Below are 24,791 nucleotides of genomic sequence, written 5' to 3'. Positions count from 1 at the left end.
GCCTTGCCTTGTTCCTGATCTTAGAGGGAAGGTTTTTAGTTTTTCACCATTAAGTATAATGTTGGCTGAGGGTTTGTCATAGATGACCTTTATTATGTTAAGGTACTTTCCTTCTGTATCAGTTTTGTTAAGTGTTTTGATCATAAATGGATGCTCTATCTTGTCAAAGGCTTTTTCTGCATTTATCGATATGATCATATGATTTTTATTTTTTAATTTGTTTATGTTGTGTATCACATTAATTGATTTGTGTATGTTGAACCATCCCTGTGCCTCTGGGATGAAGCCCACTTGATCGTGGTGTATAATCTTTTTAATATGTTGCTGTATTCAGTTTACTAGTATCTTATTTAGGATTTCTGCATCTGTATTCATGAGAGATATTGATTTACAGTTTTCTTTTTTTATGTTATCTTTACCAAGTTTTGGTATCAGAGTTATATTGGCCTCATAAAATGATTTGGGAAGTATTGCCTCCTCTTCAATTTTTTAGAAGCTTTTGAGGAGAATAGGTTTTAAATCTTCTTTGAATGTTTGGTAGAATTCACTGGTGAAGGCATCTGGTCCTAGACTTTTACTTTTTGGTAGGTTTCTGATGATTGTTTCAACTTCCATACTGCTGATAGGTCTTTTGAGATTTTCCAGTTCTTCTTGATTCAGTCTAGGAAGATTGTATTTTTCTAAGTACCGGTCCATTTCTTCTAGGTTATTATATTTGGTATTATATACTTTTTCATAGTATTCTTGCATGATCCTGTGTATTTCTGTGATGTCAGTCGTAATTTCCCCTCTTTCATTCCTGATTATGTTTATTTGTGTCCTTTCTCTTTTTACTTTAGTGAGTCTAGCCAGGGATTTATCAATTTTATTAACCATCTCAAAGAACCAGCTCTTTGTCACATTTATTTTTTTCTTTTGTTTGTTTTCAATTTCATTTATTTCTACTCTAATTTTGATTATTTCTTTCCTTCTGCTGACTTTTGGCTTCATTTGTTCTTCCTTTTCTGGTTTTTCAAGATGAAGTGTTTTGGGCTCATTCTTGTTTTTGTAGATAGGCCTGTAATGATATGAACTTTCCTCTTATGACCACTTTTGCCATGTCCCAAAAGTTTTGATATGTTGTAGCATCATTATCGTTTGTTTCTATGTATCTCGTGATCTCTCTTTTTAATTTCTTCTCTGACCCAGTTATTCTTCAGTAGCATGTTGTTTAATCTCCATGTATTTGTGATTCTTCCTGATTTCTTTTTGCAGTTGATCTCTAGTTTCAAAACATTATGATCAGAGAATGTGGTTGGTATGATTTCAACCCTCTTATATTTGTTGAGGCTATTTCTGTGTCCCAGTATGTGGTCAATTCTTGAGAATGTTCCACATGCACTAGAGAAGAATGTATAAGCAGCTGTTTTGGGATGGAAGGCTCTGTAAATGTCGATTATGTCCAGTTGGTCTAATGTGTCATTTAAGGATGTTATTTCCTTATTGATTTTCTGTTTGGATGATCTGTCCATATCCGACAGTGGGGTATTTAGGGCATCTACTAAAATAGTGTTTTGATCTATTTCTCCCTTTAGTTCTGTTAGTAATTGCTTTACATATTTCGGGGCTCCCTGATTGGCAGCATAGATATTAATAAGTGTTATTTCTTCTTGGTGCATGATTCCTTTTATCATTATGAAGTGTCCCTCAGTATCTTTCTTTACTTTTTTTATTTTGAAGTCTGTTTTGACTGATATTAGTACCGCTACTCCTGCTTTTCTCTGAATGCCATTTGCTTGAAATATTGTTTTCCACCCTTTCACTTTGAGTCTATATTTGTCTTTGGAGGCAGCGTATGGTTGGGTTTTGCTTTTTGATCCAATCTGCAACTCTGTGCCTTTTTATTGGTGAGTTCAGTCCATTTACATTTAGGATGATTCTTGAAATATGAGGTTTTCTTATAGCCATTTTATCTTTTGCTTTCTGGTAGCTCGGTGTTTCCATCGATTCCTTGTCCTTGTGTTTCTGTTTTTTTTTGGTTGGCTTTTGTGGGTTTTGCCTCTGGTTTTTCTTGTTTTATGTTATATACTTTAGTTCTGACTCTATGGTGTGTGGTTACCATTACAAATATGAAAAAGATAGTTATATATATATATATATATGTATACAGTCATCCATTTTCTTTTGTGTGTGCCTTGTCTCTTTTCTCCTTTGCGAATTTGGATATTTGAATCCTCCCCTTTTCAGTCATTGTTATCTCAATTTGTTTCTATGTATGGTGAACGTTCATTGCTATCTTGCTATAGCAATTCTCTTCTTATCATTTAAGCTTATAATGCCCTGTTCTTAGTAAGGGTTGCACTCCTCTGCTTCTATTTGCCTGATAGTCATTTTACTCCTAATTATGTATTTTCGTTGTTGTTATTTTGATTAAGGTGAGCTGACCCCTTTCAGAATTTCCTGTAGTACAGACCTCATAGTGGAGAATTCCCTAAATTTTTGTATGTCTGAAAAGGTCTTAATTTTTCCTTCATATCTAAAGGAGAGCTTAGCTGGATACATTATTCTAGGCTGGTAGTTCCTTTCACTTAATAGTTTAAATATTTGATTCCATTCCTTTCTGGTTTGTAAGGTCTGTGATGAGAAGTTTGATGATAATCTAATGAGTTTTCCTTTATACTTTACCGTTTTCTTCTCCCTGGCTGCTCTGTCTTTGTCATTGATTTTTGATAACTTTAATACAATTTGTTTTAGTGAAGGCCTATTTGGGTTGAGATAATTGGGTGTTGTGTTGACTTCTTGAATTCCAAGCTTTAACTCATTCCTTAGCTTTGGGAAATTCTTGTCTCCTGTTTGTCTGAAAATGCTTTCTGGTTACTTTCTCCTTTTCCTCGCCTTCAGTAATGCCCATTATTTTTATGTTTCCTCTCCTGATGTTATCAGCTAATTCTTGTATTTCTCTTTATTTTTCATTCTTCAGTTTCTCCCTTCCTTCTGATTTCTTTCTAGATTTCTGTCTTCAGTATCACTGATCTTTTCCTCCATTTGCTTGACTCTATTTCCCGAGCTTGCTATTTCATTTTTCAACTCTTGCAGTATGTTTTTAATCTCCAAAAGTTCTATTTGTTTTTTTTTTTTTTTTGCGGGTTTCAGTCTCCTTGCTCTGCTCATCTAGCTGATTTTGCAATTCTCAGATTGTTGGTATGACTCATTTCGGAACTCACTGAGTTTTTTCAGATGTACCATCCTGAATTCTCTGTCACTTAAGTCGCTTATTTTTGTCTGTCAGCTCATTTTCTGGAGACTTTTTCTTTCTGAGATGCCTTGTCATCTTGGTTGTTCTTGGTGTTTAATGGACTATTTCTCCACCTGGGCATTAATGGAAGTGTATTCTGTTGTTTTTCCAGAAAGAAGATTTATCATATAAAGGTCTCTCTTTAGCCTGCTGCAAAGAAGGCGCTTTTCTTTTGGTTTCAAATAGGTGACGTCTAAGCCTCTTGGGTCCCGGCTTTATATAGAGCCTAACGTCTTTTATTTTCTTGTAGATTTTAGTAACACTCACCACCGTCAGTCTCAGTCCCTGTCAGTATTAGCAATAGTTTTGGTAGGGTTTGCTCAGATTCCCCTCAGGCTCCACAGTGGTCTGTCTCAGAGGGTATAGGGAAAGGTGCCCTTTGGATTGAGGGCTGTGGGCTGCGGCTCAGCCTTCGTTTTGCAATTGAGACCAGTAAAAATGATCTGTTGTTTCTCTGTGTTCCCAAACCACTTTTCTGCTTTCTGCCTTGATGACTGAGCCCTGCTGCCGGCTGTGAAGAAAAGTCCCAGCACTTCCGGGCAGGGCTGTTTAGGGAAGTTGCCGCACCTTCTCCCTCCCCCCTCCTCCTGCAGGGAGCTCCAGAGGCTGAGAGAGGTAGCTTAAGTCTCCACAGCTTTTGCTCAGATTCCCCTGGGGCTCTGCAGTGATTGGTCTCGGAGGGTATGAGTGGAGGGGTCCTCTGGATTGGGGATTGGGGACTGCAGCTCAGGCTCAGTTTTGCAACTGGAGCCAGTAAAAATCAATTGTTGTTTTTCTGCTGTCCAGTCCCACCTCTCTGCTTTCTGCCCTGATAATTGAGCCCTGCTGCCAGCTGTGTAGAAGAGTCCCAGCACTTCCAGGCAAGGCTGATCAGAGAAGTCACCACACCTTCATCCCTCCCCCTCCTGCAGGAGCTTCGGTAGCTGTGAGAGGCAACTTCTTTATCTGTCCTAGTCCACTGCTCGACCCCTGGGGTTCTGACCTGTGGTAGCTCTTATGCACAGATTCCACGCTCAGTTAGGGTGTGCAGTTAGGGTGTTTTTCGTTCAGTTTTAAACGTTCAGCTTATTGTTGTTTCAAGGGGAGAGATCGGAGGATGTCTCTCGCTCCGCCATGTTTTCCCAGAATCCTGTTTCTCGTTTTGAGAAATAAAATTCAAATCGTTGGCCTCATTCAAGTCAATTTCTAATCACTGGAGCCAACCTGCCCAGCAAAAGTGGTTCCCTGGGGTGATTCAGTGTTAATTTGTTTACAGAAATGTCTAACTTTTAAAAATAACCCCCTGAGTATAAGGGGAAACCCCTACTTTCAGAACAGTTGGAATCTTCTTCTCCGAAGACCTTTTACCTACCTGGTAGCTAATATGCACCAAACAGTTTGTTAGGGAAAGGGGCCAGTACATATTTGCAAAGAAAGAAGGCCACTTTTCATCTTAATTTCCTTCACTATTTTCCTTAGAGGGAAAAAGCTTGAAATGAATGTCATTGTCCTTAGTACTCTGGAATTGAAAACATGGACTTCAGTGCCCTTAAATATACTGGTTACCAAGAAAAGCAAATGTTTCTCTGTGGCATTCTGTTGACATTATGGAAACATTACTCTGCTTAGCATTTATTTCAGGATAGGGAGGGACTGAGTTTTATGGTTTTCTCTGAAAAGAGCACAAGCCAAACAAATCTCAAATTCTGACCTGGCTATGACCTTTTTCCAATAGCTGTAACTTTAGTTTCAGATGGAAAATGGGGTAGCTAGGCCTGAAATATCATTTGAGAGAGAATCTTGAGCAGTTACTTAATTTTTTTTTTTTTTTTGCCGGAGTCCTATACAGCTTTGCAGGCCTTTAGGTCAGATTTGCAGATGACCAATGTCTTCTGGCTCATAGGCATTCTCAGCCTCTTGTAAAATTCTCATTGTCTTTTTTGATATTTGTTCTTTTTTTTCAAGTCATTTTCTTTTACATTATTGACCCCAAAGGCATATTTGTTGGAGGAAAAGAAATTCAGAGTCGCTCTCAACAAACTCCTCTTTCCAAGAAAATTAAACGACAAGATAGTTGAGAAGGATGAAGGACTTTTCATTGTACTCTGGATTGCGTTTTCTGCACCCTGGCCCATCACCATTATTAATGTAATATTTTAAAAAAATTCTTGAAGGCTCAGCTTCTCTGATATGTCTAGTTTCCTTAGATTATCTATATAGTGACTGTTTTAAAAACTTTATTCTTCCAGACATCTCCTGAATTCCCCAAATCTTGTTTTAGTTATAGAGCCCCAAAATTGAGATCTCTAATTAAAGGCATACTCAGTGCTGGAAGATGAATTATCTCTCTGATGTTCTCTTCTTTTATATGTGTTTCTACATTTAGTAATCATTTTTGTTTTTTTGCTACCCAATGATGTAATGTAGTTTCCGACCTTCAGATATTTTTCTATTTTGCACGATAAAGCCTTAATTTAGAATCTGGGAAAATATGAACTTTGAGGTTCCTAGGAAATTGGGTGAAAGTAATGACATAATTAATGGTGTTTATACTCCCTGTCAATTCATTTTTTCATCCATTCAACAAATAACATGTATCTAGTATGTGCCAAACACTAGAAATTTAGCAGTAAACAAAGATGACAAAGTCTCTGCCCTCCAGGAACCAACATTACAGTCAAGAATTTCTTACCTCCAACTTTCCCCCCCGCCCCTGGATTCATTCATTCATTCATTTATTTATTTATATGATTTATTTATTTATTTTTTAAATTTTTTAGGTGAGGCAACTCTTAGTTTACCTCACAGATTGCAAGCTTACAATCCCTTATTTTTTTATTTTTTACGCCTACAGCATCTGGTCTTCCTAGGTGGTCTCCCATCCAAGTACTAACCAGGCCCGACTCTGCTTAGCTTCCAAGATCAGATGGGATTGGGCTTGTTCAGTGTAGTATGGCCGTAGACTAAATGATTTTTTACATTTATTTATTTATTTGTTTTTTTATGGTGATTTGTTTTTCATTGGTTAATGAAATCCAATAAATTTCAGCTGTAGATTTGAACAGCAAGGCATATATATATTTACTGTGTGTTCATCTCTCACAGGTAGATTTCTTTCTGTCACGACATATTTGACCTCCTTTACCCTGTCTACTTCCTCCCTCCCTCCTCTGCCTTACCCTCTGGTAACCACTAGTCTATTGTCCATGACCATGATTCTCTGTTTGTTTGTCCTGTTCATTTGTTGCTTTTAGGTTTATATGCCACATATAAGTGATATCATGTGATTTTCAACTTTTTCTGTCTGGCTTATTTTGCTTTGCATCATTATCTAGAAGTCATCCATGTTCCAGCTTTTTCAGTTGAAGTTTATATGGCCTAAGAATGTAGAAGTGTGAAGGCTATATGTGAAAGGGGTAGCAAATGATGGTGGGGATGAGAGGTATATGCATGTTTTGAATATTGCCTGTACTTATATGCATGCTGAATTGTCCCATGGACTTAACTTACAAAACACCGGTTCAAAGATACAATCATTAAGAATTTTAAGATGGTGACATCAGCAATAAACTAAGCACAGATCTTTATGAGTACAAGACTTTGAATGAATATAAGGTGTGTTATAGAAGCTGTGTAGTGAGCTATATGCTAATGGAACAAAAGCTATATGCTAATGGAACAGCAAGGAGCTGTGGAGGACACAAATATTGTGTGCATCTCCTCTGCTCACACTCATGTTCCATTGTTCCATTGGATTTCAGTTAAAAAACACAAGTTCAAAGTTAAAATTATTAAGAATTTTACGATGACAATGATAGAGATTAAACCAAGCATACAGCCCTTCTGAGTGTGGGCCCTAATGTGATTGTACTGGTTGCGTGCCTATGAAGCTGGCCCTGGCATCTTCACTCATATTTCTGATGCCTGGGATAGGATGACTCAAAGGTTAAACTCAGCTGGGTCTATTGACTAGAGCACCTACATGTGGCCTCTTGATGTGAATTGAGTTTCTCCCAATGTAGTAGTTGGGTACCAAGTGGTATAGTCCTTACAGGGACTTTACAGAGAGCACATATTCCAAAAAACTAGGTAGAAGCTCTTTGCCTTTAATGACCTAACCCTGACTATCACATAATATCACTTTTGCTGTATTCTATTGGTAAAAGCAGTCAAAAAACTACTTTGATTTAAGAGACAGGAACATAGAACCCACTTATTGATGGCAAGAGTGTAAAAAAATTGGGGCCATATTTTAAAACTGCTTCAGGGTTTAAAACTTACCAGGTGCTCATGTATTTTCATACCCTTTTGTTCCCCTCGCATCTCCATTCTCATTTCTTCCCACTTAGTTCTTTCTTTTTCATCTCTTCTCCTTAGCGTCCTTCCTCTTTGTCCTGGGCCTCCTCCTTCTCCTTCTCCTCCTCCTCCCGCCTCCTCCTCTTCCCTTCTCCTCCCCCTCCTCTTCTTTTCCTTCTTCTCCTCCTTCTCCTCCTCCCCCCTCTCCTTCTCTGACCCTTCCCCCTCCCCTTCCTCTCCCTACCCTTCCCCTTCTCCTTCTCTTTCTCCTCCTTCCCTCTCATTGTACCACACTTTTTCTCATTATTGAATAGAAGGAAAAATTTAGGGAGTTGGAGAGAAACATGAAAGTGGGTGAGACACTAAGAAGAAGAGAGAAAGTGTAGCATTTACCTTTTCATTTAGCTGTTTAAATTTATTGCAGTATTTTAAAATTCCAGACTTCAAGGTTATCTCCACCTACTTCATCTCAGCCTCACCTTCATTTTAAGGAAGATCTGTGATTATACACATTTCCATTTTTTCCTATTTATTTCTCATCTATTTGCCTTTGGATATAAGTACTTCTACTAGCCCTGGTCTCATGTTCTCTGCACTTGATTTCTCTGTCAATCTATTGCATTTCTTGACTCTTCTAGAATTCAAGCAGCATGGCTCCACATATTCTACAGCCAGTGTTATGTGAAAGAGATAGAAACGTATTCCAAATAAACTGAAGCAAGATGTGGCTGCAAAAGGAATTTTGGCCTATAAATGTGAAAAAACTCATTGTATATTCTAAAAGGATGCATTTGGCAAGAGCGTAGACTTCAGTAGAAACTGATAGAGCTGGCTTGTATAAAGCATCTTTAATCCATCTGCCACTTGAATGATGGCATCTGACTCAGTCTCCTTATTTCAAAGGATACCACTTGAGTGTTGCCTTAAATCTCAAACAGCACTCGTAAAATGGCACTTTGATTTGCTAAGTAGAACTAAATCAGAAACATGTAGACTTGGCATCACTCAGATTTACAAAATGATTGTCAGATAATGCCAACTAAAACAATGTGATAAACTCTAAACATTATTTTTTCACATACTTAAGAGTACTTTTGTTCTAGGACCCCCAGAGTCATTGTCAAAAATACCCTTACCCTGACAGAATCTATGACTTTACAAAGGAAACATATCATGGTGTTTATCGTCAAAGCCATTGTTTCCCACATGCCATAGGCCTGTTGTTAACTAGATAATTAAGAAGCAACAAAAGCATTTTATATTGGTATTATTGTTTTTTTTGGCCAAGATAGTACAAACTAGGTACCTTAGAGTATTGTCACATAAGGAACATTAGGCTAACAACTTAAAACCCAAAATGAAATTTTTAAGAAATGATCTTTTATCTCACCAGCCTAAGACAACTATTTTCATTTTTGCCCTTTTTAGATAATTACAATGTCATGTTTATACCATTTTGTTTTCCATTTTTTCCACAAATTATTACAGTGTGAAGAACATGGGCTTGGGAGCCAGACAAATATAGATTCAGATCCTGGCTCTGTCATCTACAATCTCAATAGGTTTGGTTAAGTTGTTTATCCACTTTGGTCTTCGGTTTGTTCATCTGTAAAATGAAGATGACAACTGACATTCAAATATAACTTGGGTTCCACATCACTAATTTCTGCGTAGTATCTTATTCAAAAAAACATCAGTTCAGCAGAAAAATGTAACTAAAAATAAGTAAGATATTCATTCTTTAAAATACAAAATAAAAATATTACAAAAAATTTTTAACAGCTTCATTGATGTATAATTGATATAAACTGCACATATTTAAAGCATAAAGTTTAATAAACTTTACCATATATACCCATGAAATCATCACCATAGTGAAGGTAATGAACACATCTATCTATATTCCCTAAAAGTTTCCTCATGTCTTTTTGGAATACCTTCTTTCTGCTCTAGCCTGGCTCCCCCATCCCTAGGCAACCACTGACCTGTTTCCTGTCATTATAGTTCAGATTGCATTTTTAAAATTTTTATATAAACAGAAATCATACAGTATGTACTATTTTTGTTGGCTTCTTTCACTCAGTATAATTATTTTGAGATTCATTCATGTCATTGCACATATCAATAGTTCATTCCTTTTTATTGCTGAATAATAATCTGTTGTAGCAATACAACACCATTTGATTATCTATTTACCTGTTGGTGGACATCTATTTTTTTTTTTTTTTTTCAGTTTTTGACAATCACAAATAAAACCACTATGAACATCCTTTTATAAGTGTTTGCATGAATATGTACTTTTATTACTCTGGCAAGTATATGTTTAACTTTTAAAGCAATTACCAAACTGTTTTCTATATACAGTGGTTGTAATCATTTTACTTTCCACTAGCATTGTATGGAAATTCTAGTTGCTCCACATCCTTGCCAATACTTTGTATGATTGGTCTTTGTCATTTTTGCCATTCTAATAGCGGTATCTTGTTGTGGTTTTAATTTGCAGTTTTCTAATGAAAAATTGTGTTGAGCATTATTTCAAGTGCTTAGTTGCCATCAATATATCATCTTTGGAGAAGTGTACGTTCAAATATTTTGCCATTTAAAAAATTGGGTTGTTTATTTATTATTGAATTTTGAGAGTTCTTTATATCTTCTGGATAAAAGTCCTTTACTAGATATGTGATCTGAAAATATTTTCTCCTGGTCTGTGGCTTGTCTTTTTATTCTCTGAACAGTGTCTTTCAAAGAGCAGAAATTCTTACTTTTGATGAAGTTCAGTTTATCATTTTGTTTTTCTTTTTTGGATCATGCTTTTGGTGTTTTTCCATTCTTAATGCATGGAAAAAAACTTTATGAAAAGTCTTTAGATGCCTCTCTAAATTGTTCTGGACAACAGTACTGAAAAAATTTGCTCTATACTTTCCCCAAATCTCAGTACCTAGATATGTAGAGTCTTTTGTTTTTCCACCTTTACCCCACTTTTCCTGCCTTTATTATGGACAAAATATTGCAATATTATTTGTCCGAGTGAGCATAGTTTTTTTTTTTTTTCAGGTTACCAAATAAGAATCTGCTACAGTTATAGTAGTTGCAGTGTCTACATAATCCTCTTTAGATGAGAACAAATGTGGACAGTGCGAGCAGTAGATGAGATGATCCATGACATCTCTGAGTACTCAGTAAATGCTCGATATGGCTATCATTATCATTGCCTCTTTATACTGGTTTAGCTAAACACTTTTCAGCATCACTCACAACTGTGAAGTTGAGGATTTGTATTATGTGATGTAACTATAGTGTGCATATAATACATGTTAGCACTGACAAAGGAAGGAGAGAGGGAAGAAAATTCTTTTTTAGAACATACTTTTAAATGTTTTTTTTTTAAACTGGAAAATCACTCGTTTTCCATAGATGTAGTAAACCTCACATATGAGATATAGCCTAAACCAATAAGGATTTACAAAATTTGTAGATTTGAGAACTGAGAAGGCCTAGCTCTCATGACTCCATCCCAGTATTGTCTTGCAAGCCAAAATAGTTCAGTTACTAACGTTTCTGGGCAGAGATAGGAAAACAAAAAGTTCCCTTATGATCTTTTTATATAGTAATTCTTAATTTCCCTATGAGATGGCCTTAAATATTTAAAGGATTTTAAGATTAAGGTTGGTTCTAGGGCTTTCTTAACCTGTACTTCGACAACATTTCCAGCTTCCTAGCTGGCCTTAAGAATTCATTTGGAACCCAGAGGTTTCAAAACTGAATTCTGTAATCCTGCTTTGCGTTTAGAGAGTACTCCCAGGGAAACACCGACCTCATAGAATGAGTTGGGAAGTATTCTCTCCTCCACCATTTTCTGGAAGAGTTTATGAAGGATTGATATAATTTCTTCCTAAATGTTTAATTGAATTCACCAGTAAAGCCATCTGGATATGGTCTTTTCTTTGAGCAAATACTTTTAATAACTGAGTCAGTATCTATACTCATTATAGGTCTATTCAAATTTTCTATTTCTTCTCTAGTCAATTTTGGTCATTTTTATCTTTCTAGGAATTTGTTCTTTTCATCTAAGTTGTCTAATTTGTTTACATAAAGTCGTTCGTAATAATTCCTTATAATTCTGTAGGATCAGTGGTGATGTGTCCTTTTTCATTCCTGATTTTGGTGATCTGTCTTCTCATTGTTTTTCTTAGTGAGTTTTGCTAAAAGTTTGACAGTTCTTTTTTAATCTTTTCTGAGAAGCATTTTTTGATTTTATTTATATTCTCCGTTGCTTTACTATTTTCTATTGAATTGATTTGCAGTCTAATCTTTATTATTATTTCCTGTCCTCTCTACTTTAGATTGAGTTTACTCTTCATTTTCTAGGTTTTTAAGGTGGAAGTTTAGGTTATTGATTCAAGATCTTTTTTTTTTTTTTTTTTCTAGCAGAGGCATTTAAAGTTATAAATTCCCCTCTAAGAATTGCTTAGCTGAAAATGGATAAATTTACTGCTGGCTATTTTTTACTTCAGAAGATATAGTAGTAGTTTTTAATCTTGGTTTGGCAGAGACTATCCAGATATTTATTCTGTTTAGACATTGGGGCCGAATATTTACTGCCCTGACAAAGCTACAATCTTTAGGGGCATATACACTGTTGCTGGGAATTCTGTTTTGTCCCAAACATTTGTTCTCCAGAGAAAGCCTTACAAAACTATTTCCCCAGCTGTCTGCCTATACCTATTCACTTTCTGCCCTGCATTTGTGATTTTCTGTGGCTTCTTCTTTTACTATTTTAGTGGTTTTCCATAATCACTTGAAGCTGAAGAAAAGGGAGGAAGTGAGAGAAATAGTGTTCCAAATGTTGAAAGGAACTGGAAATTAAAAAGCTTGAATTTTGTTCTCCACTTCACTGCTTGTGAGAGTCAGACATATTTTTTAGATGAATGGGGTAATGTGATTTCAGAGGTGTCAGGAAGGCATTTTTCATGCTTCTATTTCTTCACACCTACCTTTGTCTGGTTGATGCCTACACACTCTCAAAGAAATTCTAGATATTTCTTCTAGAATTCTTTGATCCTTTGCACTTGATTAGACCTCCTCTCTCATAACACCATGTCTTTATCATAGCAACTACCACACCTTAGTGTAACTGCTTGTTTATCTATTTTCTGAGGACAGGGGGCCCGTCAATTTGATTTACTTCATGTATAGTACCTGGCAATATTGAGTACTTATGTGGAATTTTAAAAATTGATTTCTGAAATTTAGCAGTTATAGCTTTATTCTTCTGTATGTTTTTTCACTCGTCAACGTAAATTATTTTTTCAGATCCTTTCCTGAAAGCAGGCTTTGTTGAAAGGGAGCTCGGGTACCTTGGGAGGAAGCACCAAAAGAGAACTGGGAACAGAAAGGGGCAAAAGGGCACTCTAAAGGCTTTACCTTTGAGCATAACATGGTTTATTATATTTTTTATTATATAATTTTTTGATAAATTTGTATCATTTTTTATGTCACCTTCAATGATGAAATGAAAAGAATGTATGTTTAATTTACTTATCTCACAAAATTGAATTGGTGACCTTGTTGTACCTGAGAGAAATGTATTCAAATTTAAAATGATCTGAGAAACTAAGAAAAGGGGAAGATATAAAAAGAAAGAAATTTCAGTTTGGAGTAATTACGTTAGAAGACAAATAGATCAGAGATAGAGTCATTTTCTAGGAATAGTATTAATGTCTGTAATATGCTTTAAGCATGAGAATAAGTAAAAAAGATAAGAATTGCTAAAATTTATAAGGAAATTTTCTCTTATTATATTCTTTCTAAAGAGAGCTGTCACTCTATACTTTAAACCCAGAATTACCACATTTTAGTGCTTATGGAAGACTTGACACAACTTTTTTGGTGTTTTGTTTGTTTTCTTGATTCAAAAATAATTTTACATAAGAAATTCTGGTAAAAATTAATAACACTTTATATTTATATATCACTTTCAATTTCTCTTGATTGGTAAAGTATAACTTAAGAATAGTAACACCTGTACTTTGCTTTTTAATCTGCAAAACATTTTTTCTTTAAAAATTATGAAAGACCTGTTATCACAATATTATTACAATATTATAAAATTGTAATAACTATGTATGCTGTCAGATGGGTACTAGACTTATCAGGGTGATTACTTCGTAAGGTATATAAACGTCTAATCACTATATTGTAAAAGGTGAAGGATTTACATGATCTAAAGAGAAACCAGAGTGGATAGATCTTGAGATTATCATGCCAGCTAAGTAAGTCAAATAGAAAAGGTTGAGAACCATATGATTTCACTTATATGTGAGATAGAAAACTGAAGGCAACAAACAGGAAATATATAGGCACACATTTATTTGCAATTAATTTATTTTAATTCACATCCTGCACAGAGACTCATGGACCATACAACTGTTCAGTGGTTACTGGAGGGAAGGCAGGGAGGAAGGAGGTAGATAAGGCTAAAGGGGGTCAAATATATGGTGACAGAAGGAAATTTAACACAATGTATTATACATATAATACATTATTAAATTGTACACTTGAAACCTATATAATTTTATTAACCAATGTCACCCCAATAAATTTATTAAAAAATAATTGCTATATTGTACATCTGTAACTAATATAATATTGTATGTCAACTGCACTTGAAAAATAAATTTAAAAAATAAAATAAAAATTTTGAAAGGGGTCATCTGGTTTGAGAAAAATTACAGGATATACTGCCCCTTGCCCTTACTTACCTGGAATTGATACTATTAACAATTCTGTAAACTTCCAGACCTTTTCCTAGTCACATATAAACATATTTATGTGTGTATATATATAACATATATAGCAAAAGCATGAATATAACATCTATATATAGGCACACATTTATTTGCAATTAATTTATTTTAATTCACATCCTGCACATGTTATTTTTATGAATTTATGATAGTATTTTTAATTGATACTTTACTAGCAGTAGAATTGATGGAGTAAAGCTTAGTCAGATTTAAATGTTGCAGGCAAATTGCCTACCTAAAAGGTTTCACTCCCTCCAACTGTGTATGTGAGAATCCTTTTCCCCACACCCTGCCAACATGGATATTCTCAATCCCTTTAATACTTGCCAAGCTGAAAAGCAGTATCTCCCTGTTCAGTTTGCAATTTCCTGATCTCTAGTGAGGTTGAACATCTTGTATTTCTTCTATGAATTGCCTGTATGCCTTGCCATTTTTTTTGTGTGTTATTTGTATTTTTCATATTGATTTATAGAAGTTTTTGAATTTTTAGGGATATTAAAATTTTCGTTAAATATTTGTTATAAATATTTCCCTCAGTTTAACATTTATCTTTTAACTTTATGGTATGTCTTACAAAAAATCATTTTTATTTTGTTAAATCTATAAGATTTTCACGTTTATGCTCGTATAATCCCTAAATCTATAAAGGTAAGAATTACTATCAGCACTGTGCACATGAGCTAGCTGAGATTCATAGAGCTTAAATGACTGGCCCAAAGTGGAATTGACTCACATCCAAACCTACCTTGCTAGAAATGCACACCACACTAGGACAAGGGAAACTGTAGAAAGCTAGGTGGATTGGCTAAAGAGCCATTGAACAAAGCATGTTCTCTTCCAAACTGACTACTCCTTAAGGTCCAGCATTGGTCAACAGTCTTTAAGGAAGCTGTACATAAAACAGCAGTAATAGTTTTGCAATGGCCTCTTGGCATTTCGGGTGATATGAAGTGTTTGTAACTCCTTTGGCTTAGATTTGACACCCATTTCCCTTCCTTGACTCTCCTTGCCAACTTTGTTTTATGGCTCTTGGCTCAGATCTTGGATATTAACTTTGCTTATTTCATGACTTCTGGCTTTGACCATTGGCTGTGCCTATGGACAGATTACTGGCTGCAATCTCAGTAGATCCCCTGGTTCCAGTTCTAGGATTTGGGCCTTGGTTGAAGGCCATAGTGCTGATACTGGACTCTTAAGTATTTGTATTGGTGGATGACAGAGAGATGGATTGTTCGGGAAAATGCAACAGAAAAAACTTCACTTAAAAATGCTCTAAAAATATTTAATGAGAAAATTCAGCTACTGGATACCAATTATCTGTAAGGAAATAAGGGTAGGTGGGAAGAATGGTACATTTTATTCTTTCTGACTGGAAAGAACTAGTTGTGTGTAGTTTACTTTCTCAGCATGGATTGAAGTCATCTAAATTCTCCTTAATCACCTTGTCATTTGGGGTTTGAGAGGAGCAGGGAGACTGGAAGAAACTGGCGTGCACCTCCTAGCTAATTTGAAATTTAGAAAGTAAACTATTGTCAAATAAAGAAGCAAAGTGCAGAACATTGTGTATAGTGTAATCCTATTATTATAAAATAAAACATATCCTAGAATACCGGTTAGGGTTCTAACTCATAATCATTAAAATCCATCTCCACCTAACTGATGTAGAAAACCTCCTGGTGGGGATTTTGGTGGCAAATCGATAGAAGTCTTAGAGTCATTTCTGCCCGTTCTCCCACCCTCTCCTACTACCACCATAAGTTTAATTATATACAATCAGTATCTCGTATGCAGCTATGAGGAAAAGCCAAAATTTTTTCTAATACTTCTCAGCAGATGAAAGTTTTTGTAAGTTCATATTTATTAACAAACACTTCTACTTGGAAGCATTTCTGTTTTTTAAGATAAACATCTCATCTGATTTACAGCAATTCTATTTACAGATAGGAATATGGGATACATAGAGCTTAAGTAATTTGCCTAAACTCAAATAGCTATTAAGTGGTAGAGCAAGGCCTCCAGAGTTTATGAGTTTTACCATCCTATGCTATGCTGCCCCTCATGGGCAAAAATTTGGGAGAAAGTGAATGTTAACTTTAATAATAGCTCGCATTTATTATAGTTAACATTTGTTGAGTCTTTATTGTATTTTGGGACATGTACTGCATACTTTACATGAAAAATGTTACTTAATCTTCATGACAGTCATTTGCGGGAGGCACTATTTATTATCTCTCTTTTATAGATGTAGAATCTAAGGTTAGACTGGTAAAATAACTTGCTCAAGCTATACAATCAATAATGACAATGCTAGAATTTAAGGGTAGATCTGTCTGATGTCAGAATTTATATATTAACTGTTTTCTATACTGATAAGCAAACAACAAAATCCAACTACATTTAGTCTTATAGGTATTGAACTTGAAACCTAAAATTGTAAGTTCAGATAATGAAAGGCAATTTTTAGAAATTTATGAGAGAGTAATATGAATGGACACACATCATCTGAGGACTTAGTATAAAGGCATTGTGGTGCAATGGACAGCATACTGGACCATCTGGGAGACAGGGTACTGGGGTTGGAGTCCTAGACCTGCCACCAACTCATTATGTGACTTTGTGTAAACTAATTCAGCTTTCAGATTTGAAAACTTAGCTATAAAATTAATATACAAATTTAGATCATCATAAAGGAACTTTCTGATTCTAATGTTCATTGATTATTGCCACAGATAGATCATACAGAGATGTTAGATTGTCTTAGAGCTTGGTTTTACCTGACTATCCAGTTGGACATTTTGCTCTCTAGGTCTTTTTTGGATTATTTTTCAGCTGATGGGCTCTCTTTGCCATGGGCAGACAGATTTCCTTCATGCCTAAGTTACCTCTCATCATCACCCTGTCTCTGGTGCACCACCCTTCCTCTCAACATCTGGGTTTCTTTTCTACAGGGCTCTTTGTGTAGGACTATATTCTTCTGTAAACCACTACCCAGTCCTAAGCCTTTTCTGAGTTCCTGGATTGTTATCTGTACCTGTCACTGCATATCTAGTTACCCTGAATTCTTTATTGTTGCTTATGTTTGCATTTTCTGTAGAACTTTAAACACTACAGGCTCAAACTTTTAAATTCACAGTTGACTTTAAACATAAAAATATGTCCCCCAATATGTGCCACAAGGACATTTATGTCCATATTATCATTTTATTATGTCTTCTATTATTTCTCATATTTTAGTGTTCTCTTTTTCTTTAGATGAGCATTTTTTTTTATCCATAGGTTTTTTGAGGAAGGGAGATTTACATTTTATTACTGCCTTTTCTGGCATTTTCCTAATTTTGTTTTCATTAGGTCAGAAGAATTTTCGGCATATTTTTGAGAGCTAGAATTTTTCTCATATGATTTCTCTAAGTTTTCATTTTTATTATATCTATGTGTGATTCCATAATGCTATACATTTATATATATATTGAATTATGTGATGTGTTTGTGGTTAATATAATACTCTTCTATGTCTCTGTTATGCCTCTACAACTTTTTTGAGGGCAGGACCGTATCTGTAGTGCCAGCTCTTGACCTGGTACCTTTATCTAGGAATGGTCCCTTCAGTGAAAATTCTGTAAAAAGTGCTGTGCCAAACCTATAATTATAAGCTGCTTTTTTTGCCCATCATTTTTTGTACCCAGCTCTTTTTCCTCTTTCAAAATGACATATGAATTTGTTTTTCCTAGCAAATATGCCTGCCATAATAGAGGTGGTTACTTGGATGGTTATTTGGATGGTTATATTTCCCTTTATTGTTTTAAATCCTGAATTTGGACCATATGGGAAAGAAAACTGGGGACTTCAGTATGTAAGCTCTCCATTTGGCAACAGCTAAAATAGTGCTAAGACTAGTCAAGAGGAGTGAAACTGAAAATGAAGCTTTGTTGGCCTGTATTGGGAAATTTGGACCAGATCCAACAGTTTGAGCATCATTTTTGACCACCATGCTGGGAATCCTGTTTTGTTCCACTGTAAAGAAAACCTTTAAGGGTTAAACTCCTACCATTTAATCCTTTGTGGAGAAACAACAGCACAAAACTAGGGGTTCAGTTTGGAGGAGAAGCTGAAACTGATTCAAACAAGATTTCATTAACTAATTTGGGCAGCCTTTGGAGTTATTCTGAGCTATACAATTGCTCCTTTTCTCATCTCCACTGGCACTCTGAGAATCAGATCACCTGGGGAAAGCAGATTTAAAAAATTCCAGATGGTGTGTGTGATGCTCCAGCTGTGAGGAATCTCTCCCAGTCAGGCAATCTGCCTTTCTGCCGAACCCTCTAAAACTGTGCTGCCCATTTGTCATGCTTCTCCAGTTGCAGCCTTCTGGATAGCTTCTCTTTGCCTTGTCTGAGTCTTCCTTTCCAGTTTTTATCGTCCCCCTTCATGAGCTAATGTAGTAACATCCCTTCATTGGCTATAAATCCATAGAAGAACCTGATATAAAATACAGTTTTGTGAAGGAAAATTGGAAAACATCTGTCTTTTTACCCATAAGATTCAGTGTTCACTTGTCTCATATGACGACGTGACTGTTCATGTGTGAAAAAGGAGAGAAACAGGAAGAGGAAAGGCTAGCATGAAGAGTGAGCAAGAAAGAATTCATACATGTGTTTTTGTAGCCAGCTGGACAAAAATGTTCATCTCTACATGAGCTTGATTAGAATCCTGGGTTAATGTTTGGAAAGGTCAGTCTCACTGACTTTAGTGAACTTCATGGGGCTATCAAAGAAGTGATTGCTTTAGAATTGGTCCTGGCTATTGTCCTAATAATAAATTTTGTCTGAAGTTATTACAACTAGGTTATAGTGGCAAGGCCTGAAAGTTTATAGGCATCTTTTGATTTCCAGGTAGGCTTTCCTTGGGAAGTTGAACACTTTGGGTAGGTAAAGGGAAGAAGCAGATAGCAGATGAAACCTCATACTGATGAACCTGCTGTCCTTGTTGTGTCTTTCTGTAGTGACTATACCTTTCCTAATTTGTAGAGTATTAAATGGATGAGTTTTGTAACCCTCCATTTTAGGTATGTTATAGTCCATAACTGAGTTCAGGTAAGGTGCATGGGTCACTTGAGTTTTATTTTATTTGGTACTTGTTTCCTTTGGAAATCTACGTGGAAAATTACATAAATTTGCAGGAACTGAAATTTCTTCTTCCAGATCGTCACATTAAAAAATTGAAGTAAAACTTATATATCATAAAATGTAAAGATCAGCAATTTGACTAGTGTTAGTAAAAGCATACACCTATGTAACTACCATCTCAAACGAGATCTAGAACACTTCTGTGATCCAGAAAGTCTCCTCTTGTCCTTTGCCAGTCAGTCCTTATCTCCCAAAGGCAACCACTGTTCTGATTTCTATCACCATAGATTAGTTTGCCTGTTCTTGAACTTCATATGTTTTTTTCTGTCTGGCTTTTTAAAAAAAATTATTTTTAATTATAATTGACATAAAGTACTGTGTTAATTTCAGGTATACAACATAGTGATTCAACATTTATTTTCCTTACAAAGTGATCACCATAATAAGTCTACTAATCATCTGTCACAGTACATTGTTATAATGATATTATTGACTATATTCCTTATGCTGTATATTATGTCCCTATGACTTATTTTATAACTGGAAATTTGTACTTCTTAGTCCCCTTCCCTTTTAGGCCCATCCTCCCCTCTGGCAACCATCAGTTTGTTCTCTGGATCTATGAGTTTGTTTCTGTTTCATTTTGTTTGTTTGTTTTGTTTTTTAGATTTCATGTGTAAGCGAAGTTATATGGTGTTTGTCTTTCTCTGTCCAATTTATTTCACTCAACATAATATTCTCTGTGTCCATCCATGTTGTCGCACATGGCAGGATTTCATTATTATTTATGGCTGTCTGGCTTTTTAAGCTTAACATAATGTTTCCAGTATTCATCTGTGTTGTGTTTCAGTAGTTCATTTAAAAAATTTTGAGTTGTTTTCCATTGTATGAGTAGCCTAGAATTTGTTTATGCTTTTTTCTGTTAATGAACTAACTCATTTTCAGTTTTGTAGAGCAGAAAGTTTTAATTATAAGTCCAGTTTATCAAAATTTTCTTTTATGGTTAATGTTCTCTGTGTCCTATATAAGAAATCTTTGTTTACCCCAAGGCCACAAAAATTTTCTTTTGTGTTTTCTTCTAGACATTTTATAGGTTTAGCTTTTACACTGAGGTCTGTGATCCATTTCACATTGATTAATTGTGTCAGGGAAAGATTAGTGTTCATTTTTCCATATGTTGATCTAGTTATTCCAGCAGCATTTGTTAAAAACTCTATCCTTTACTCAATTATGCAGTTGAGGATTTGGGCTATTAGTCTGTAACTTTCTTTTTTGTAATGTCTGTCTCATAGTGTTACTGGGGTTAAGCTGGCTTATAAAATAAGGTGGAAACATTCTTTTCTGTTTTCTGAGTTTACTCTCTGTGTTTTCTTCTAGGAATTTTATGGTTTCAGGTCTTACATTTAAGTCTTTAACCCATTTTGAGTTTATTCTTGTATATGGTGTAAAAAGGAGATCCAGTTTCACTTTTTTTTTCCATGCATGTGTCCCGTTTTCCCAACACCATTTATTGAATAGACTGTCTTTACCCCATTGTATATTCTTTACATTAAGGCTTCTGGGCCTGGAGTTTTCTTTGTGGGAAAATTTTATTATATATTTAGTTTCTTTAATACATCTAGGGCTATTTAGATTTTCTGTTTCTTCTTGAGTATTTTTGTTGTATTTTTTAGAGAAAATTTCCCATTGTATTCAAGTTATCATTTATTGGCATACATTCCATTGTATATATGTACCACCTCTTCTTTATTTAATGCCCTTGTCTATTGATGGGCACTTAGGTTACTTCCATATCTTGACTATTGTAAATAGTGCTGCAGTGAATATAGGGGTGCATATATCTTTTCAAATTAGTGTTTTGGATTTCTTTGGATAAATACCCAGAAGCAGAATTGCTAGGTCACAGGGTACTTTGGTTTTTAATTTTGTAGGAAACTCCAAACTGTTTTTGACAGTGTCTGTACCATTTTGCAATCCCAACAGTGCATGAGATTTCCCTTTTCTTCACATCCTTGCCAACACTTGTTGTTTCTGATTTATTGATGATAACTGTTAATGATGATTAGTGATGTTGGGCATCTCTTCATATGCCTATTGGCCATCTTATCTGTATGTCTTCTTTGGAGAAATGCCTATTCAGGTCCTCTGCCCATTTTTAAAATTGGATTCTTTTTTGTTTGCTTGTTTGCTTTTTGCCATTGAGTTGTACGAGTTCTTTATAAATTTTGAATATTAACCTCTTATCAGTTGTATCATTAGCAAATATCTTCCCTCATTCAGTATGTCATCTTTTCGTTTTGTTGATGGTTTCCTTCACTGTGCAAAAACTTTTTAATTTGATCTAGTAGTCCCATTTGTCTGTTTTTTCTTTTGTTTCCTCTGTCTGAGGAGATACATCAGAAAAAATATTACTAAGAGCAGTGTCAAAGAGTTTACTGCCTGTTTTCTTCTAGGAGTTTTATGGTTTTGAGTCTTACATGTATTTAATCCATTTTGAGTTTATTCTTGTATATGGCATAAGAAGATGGTCCAGCGCCATTTTTCTTGCATGTATCTGTCCAGTTTTCCCAACACCATTTATTGAATAGACCATCTTTACCTAATTATATATTTTTGCCTCATTTGTCACAGATTAAATGATGATATAGGTATGGGTTTATTTTTGGGCTCTTTATTCTGTCCCATTGATCTTTGTGTCTGTTTTTTATGCCATGCTGTTTTGATTACTATAGCCTTATGCTATAGTTTTATATCTCTAACTTTGTTCTTCTTTCTCACGATTGCCATGGCTATTTGGGATCTTTTATTGTTTCATATAAATTTTAGGATTATTTATTCTAGTTTGGTGAAAAATGCCATTGGTGTTTTAATAGAGATTGCATTGAATCCATAGATTACTTTGGGTAGTATGGACATTTTAACAATGTTAATTCTTCCCATGTATGAGCACGATATATGTTTCTATTTATTTGTATCTTCTTTAGTTTATTTCTTCAGTATCTTATAAATTTTCAAGTACAGGACTTTTACCTCCTAGGTTAAATTTATTCCTAGGTATATATATTTTTTGATGCCATTATAAATAGCAAACAATTTCTGAATATTAATTTTTTTATCTTGCTGGTCTACTGAATTCATTGATCAGTTCTAGTAATCTCGGGAATGTGAAGTACAGCATAGGGAATATAGTCAGTAATATTGTAATAACTATGTATAGTGCCAGGTGGGTACTAGGCTAATTGGGGGGATCACTGTAAATTATATAACTCTGTAACCGCTATGCTGTACACCTGAAACTAATATAAAATAATACTGAAATTGAACTGTAATTCAACTGTAAATTGAACTGACATTCAACTGTAGTTGAAAAATAAAAAGTAATGGGTCTAACAAAAACTTAAAATATAATAAAGTATATATTATGATTAGAAAAAAATATGTTATTTAATTTGCAAGTACTAGGATATTTCCTAAATATGTCATTATTATTGATCTCTAATTCAATTAACTTTTTTGGTCAGAGAACACACTATGTAAGTTTTCAATCTTTTGGTTTTTAGATTTACAATTGGTATTTTTCATTACCATTTTGGCTGTTATTTCTTCCTATCTTTTATTTACCCCAGTGTCCATCAGGACTTAATTATATATGTGTTAAATCATTTCATATTGTCATAAAGATTCACATGGCCCTATTAAATGTTTTCATTAATTTATTTCCTCTCTTCTTCAAATTGGATTATTTTCCTTCATCTGTCTTCAAGTTCACTGCCAGCTCTTCTACAATCTGCTCTTAAGTCCATTTAAGTGAATTTTTAATTACAGTTCCTGAATTTCTGTTTGGTTCTTATTGATTGATTGATAGTAGTTCTTATTTTTTCACTGAGGTTTTTATCTGTTAACACATTAATACTATATTTTCTTTTAATTCTCATCACATATTTATAATAGGTGCTTTAAAGTCTGTTCAGTCTAACATCTGGAACATTTCTAATCTAGTTTCTATTGACTGATTTTAATTTTTTTGTTTATTTATTTTTTTGACCATGAATAACATTATTTGTCCTATCTTTTTGACCCATGTTTTTCTCTTTTCTTGTTTTCTTTTGGGTTAATCAAATTTTTAATGTTTTAATTTTCTAATTACTTTCTAGGTATAACTTTGCATTATGTTTAAGTTATTTCATTAAAGCTTACAGTATGGATCTTTATTAAATTCTACTTAAATATTGTGCCATTTCCAATAAAATGTAAAAGTTTTATAATCCTATTATTCTGTGTATACCTATATGCTTTGTGATATTGTTGTTATATGTTTTATAGCTATATATATTATAATCACCATAATACATTTACTTTTTTCATTAAACAGTTTTTTATTGTAAAAAATACATTATAAAATTTATCATCTTAATCATTTTTAAATGTATAGTTCATTAGTGTTAAGTATATACAGTCAGTTGCTTTTTTCAAAAAATTAATAGGACATAGAAAATATCATGTTAAAATTATATATTTACCTTTTCCAGTCCCCTTTATTATTCCTTGTATGATGAATTTCCATCTGATGTCATTTCTCTTCAGTCAGAGAACTTTTTTTAGCATGAAGCATGGGTCTGTTGAAGACAAACTCTCTCAATTTTTGTCTATATGAAATATATTTAATTCTTTTAGTTTTCAAAGGATATTTAACTAGCTATAGAATTCAGAGTTGATAGTTTTTAATTTTCTAATTAAAATTTTTTATGTTTTTTTAAAAGTTTATTTTAATTAGTTTCAAGTATACAGTACATTGGTTAGACATCTATATAGTTTGTAAACAAACCTCCAATTGCTCCCTCCCTCCCCTGACCCTCCACCTAGCCAACGTATTGTTACCTGCATTCCTTATGCCATATTCCCCATCCCCGTGACCATACATCAGCTACTAATTTGTACTGCTTTAACCCTTCACCCCATTCTCCCAGCCCCACAAACCCCCATCCCCTCTGTCTTTCACCAAATTGTCCACTATATTTGTGAGTCTGTTTTTGATTAGTTTGTTCTTTGTATTCCTTAGATTCCACATATAAATGAAATCATATAGTATTTATCTTTCTCTGTCTGATTTAAATACCTTCTTGGTCCATCAAAGCAATGTCTTTTTCCATCCCCTTCCTTTTAGTCTGTGTGTGTCTTTTAATCTGAAGTGAGTCTCTTGTAGGCAGCATATGTAGGGGTTTTGTTTCCTTATCCTTTCAGCCACTCTGTCTTTTGGTTGGAGCACTTAATTCTTTTCCATTTAAGGTACTTATTGATAGTAATGTTGTTGTT

General features: G+C 34.6%; 1 protein-coding gene and 1 pseudogene across 1 annotated transcript in view; one reads left to right on the top strand and one right to left on the bottom strand.

The window, feature by feature from the left end:
- The window catches only part of LOC105304661 (inactive heparanase-2), a gene marked incomplete at its 3' end in the record, with an annotated part of 440,017 nt that overhangs the window by 71,953 nt on the left and 343,273 nt on the right, over positions 1–24,791 (top strand). The gene's annotated exons all lie outside the window — the stretch shown is intronic.
- LOC111731081 lies at positions 6,099–6,217 on the bottom strand (annotated as a pseudogene).

Source organism: Pteropus vampyrus, unplaced genomic scaffold (assembly GCF_000151845.1).
Source record: "Pteropus vampyrus isolate Shadow unplaced genomic scaffold, Pvam_2.0 Scaffold348, whole genome shotgun sequence".
NCBI classification, from domain to species: Eukaryota; Metazoa; Chordata; class Mammalia; order Chiroptera; family Pteropodidae; genus Pteropus; species Pteropus vampyrus.
The sequence above is the reverse complement of the archived record's forward strand: the minus strand, read 5'-3'. Positions and strand labels throughout refer to the sequence as shown.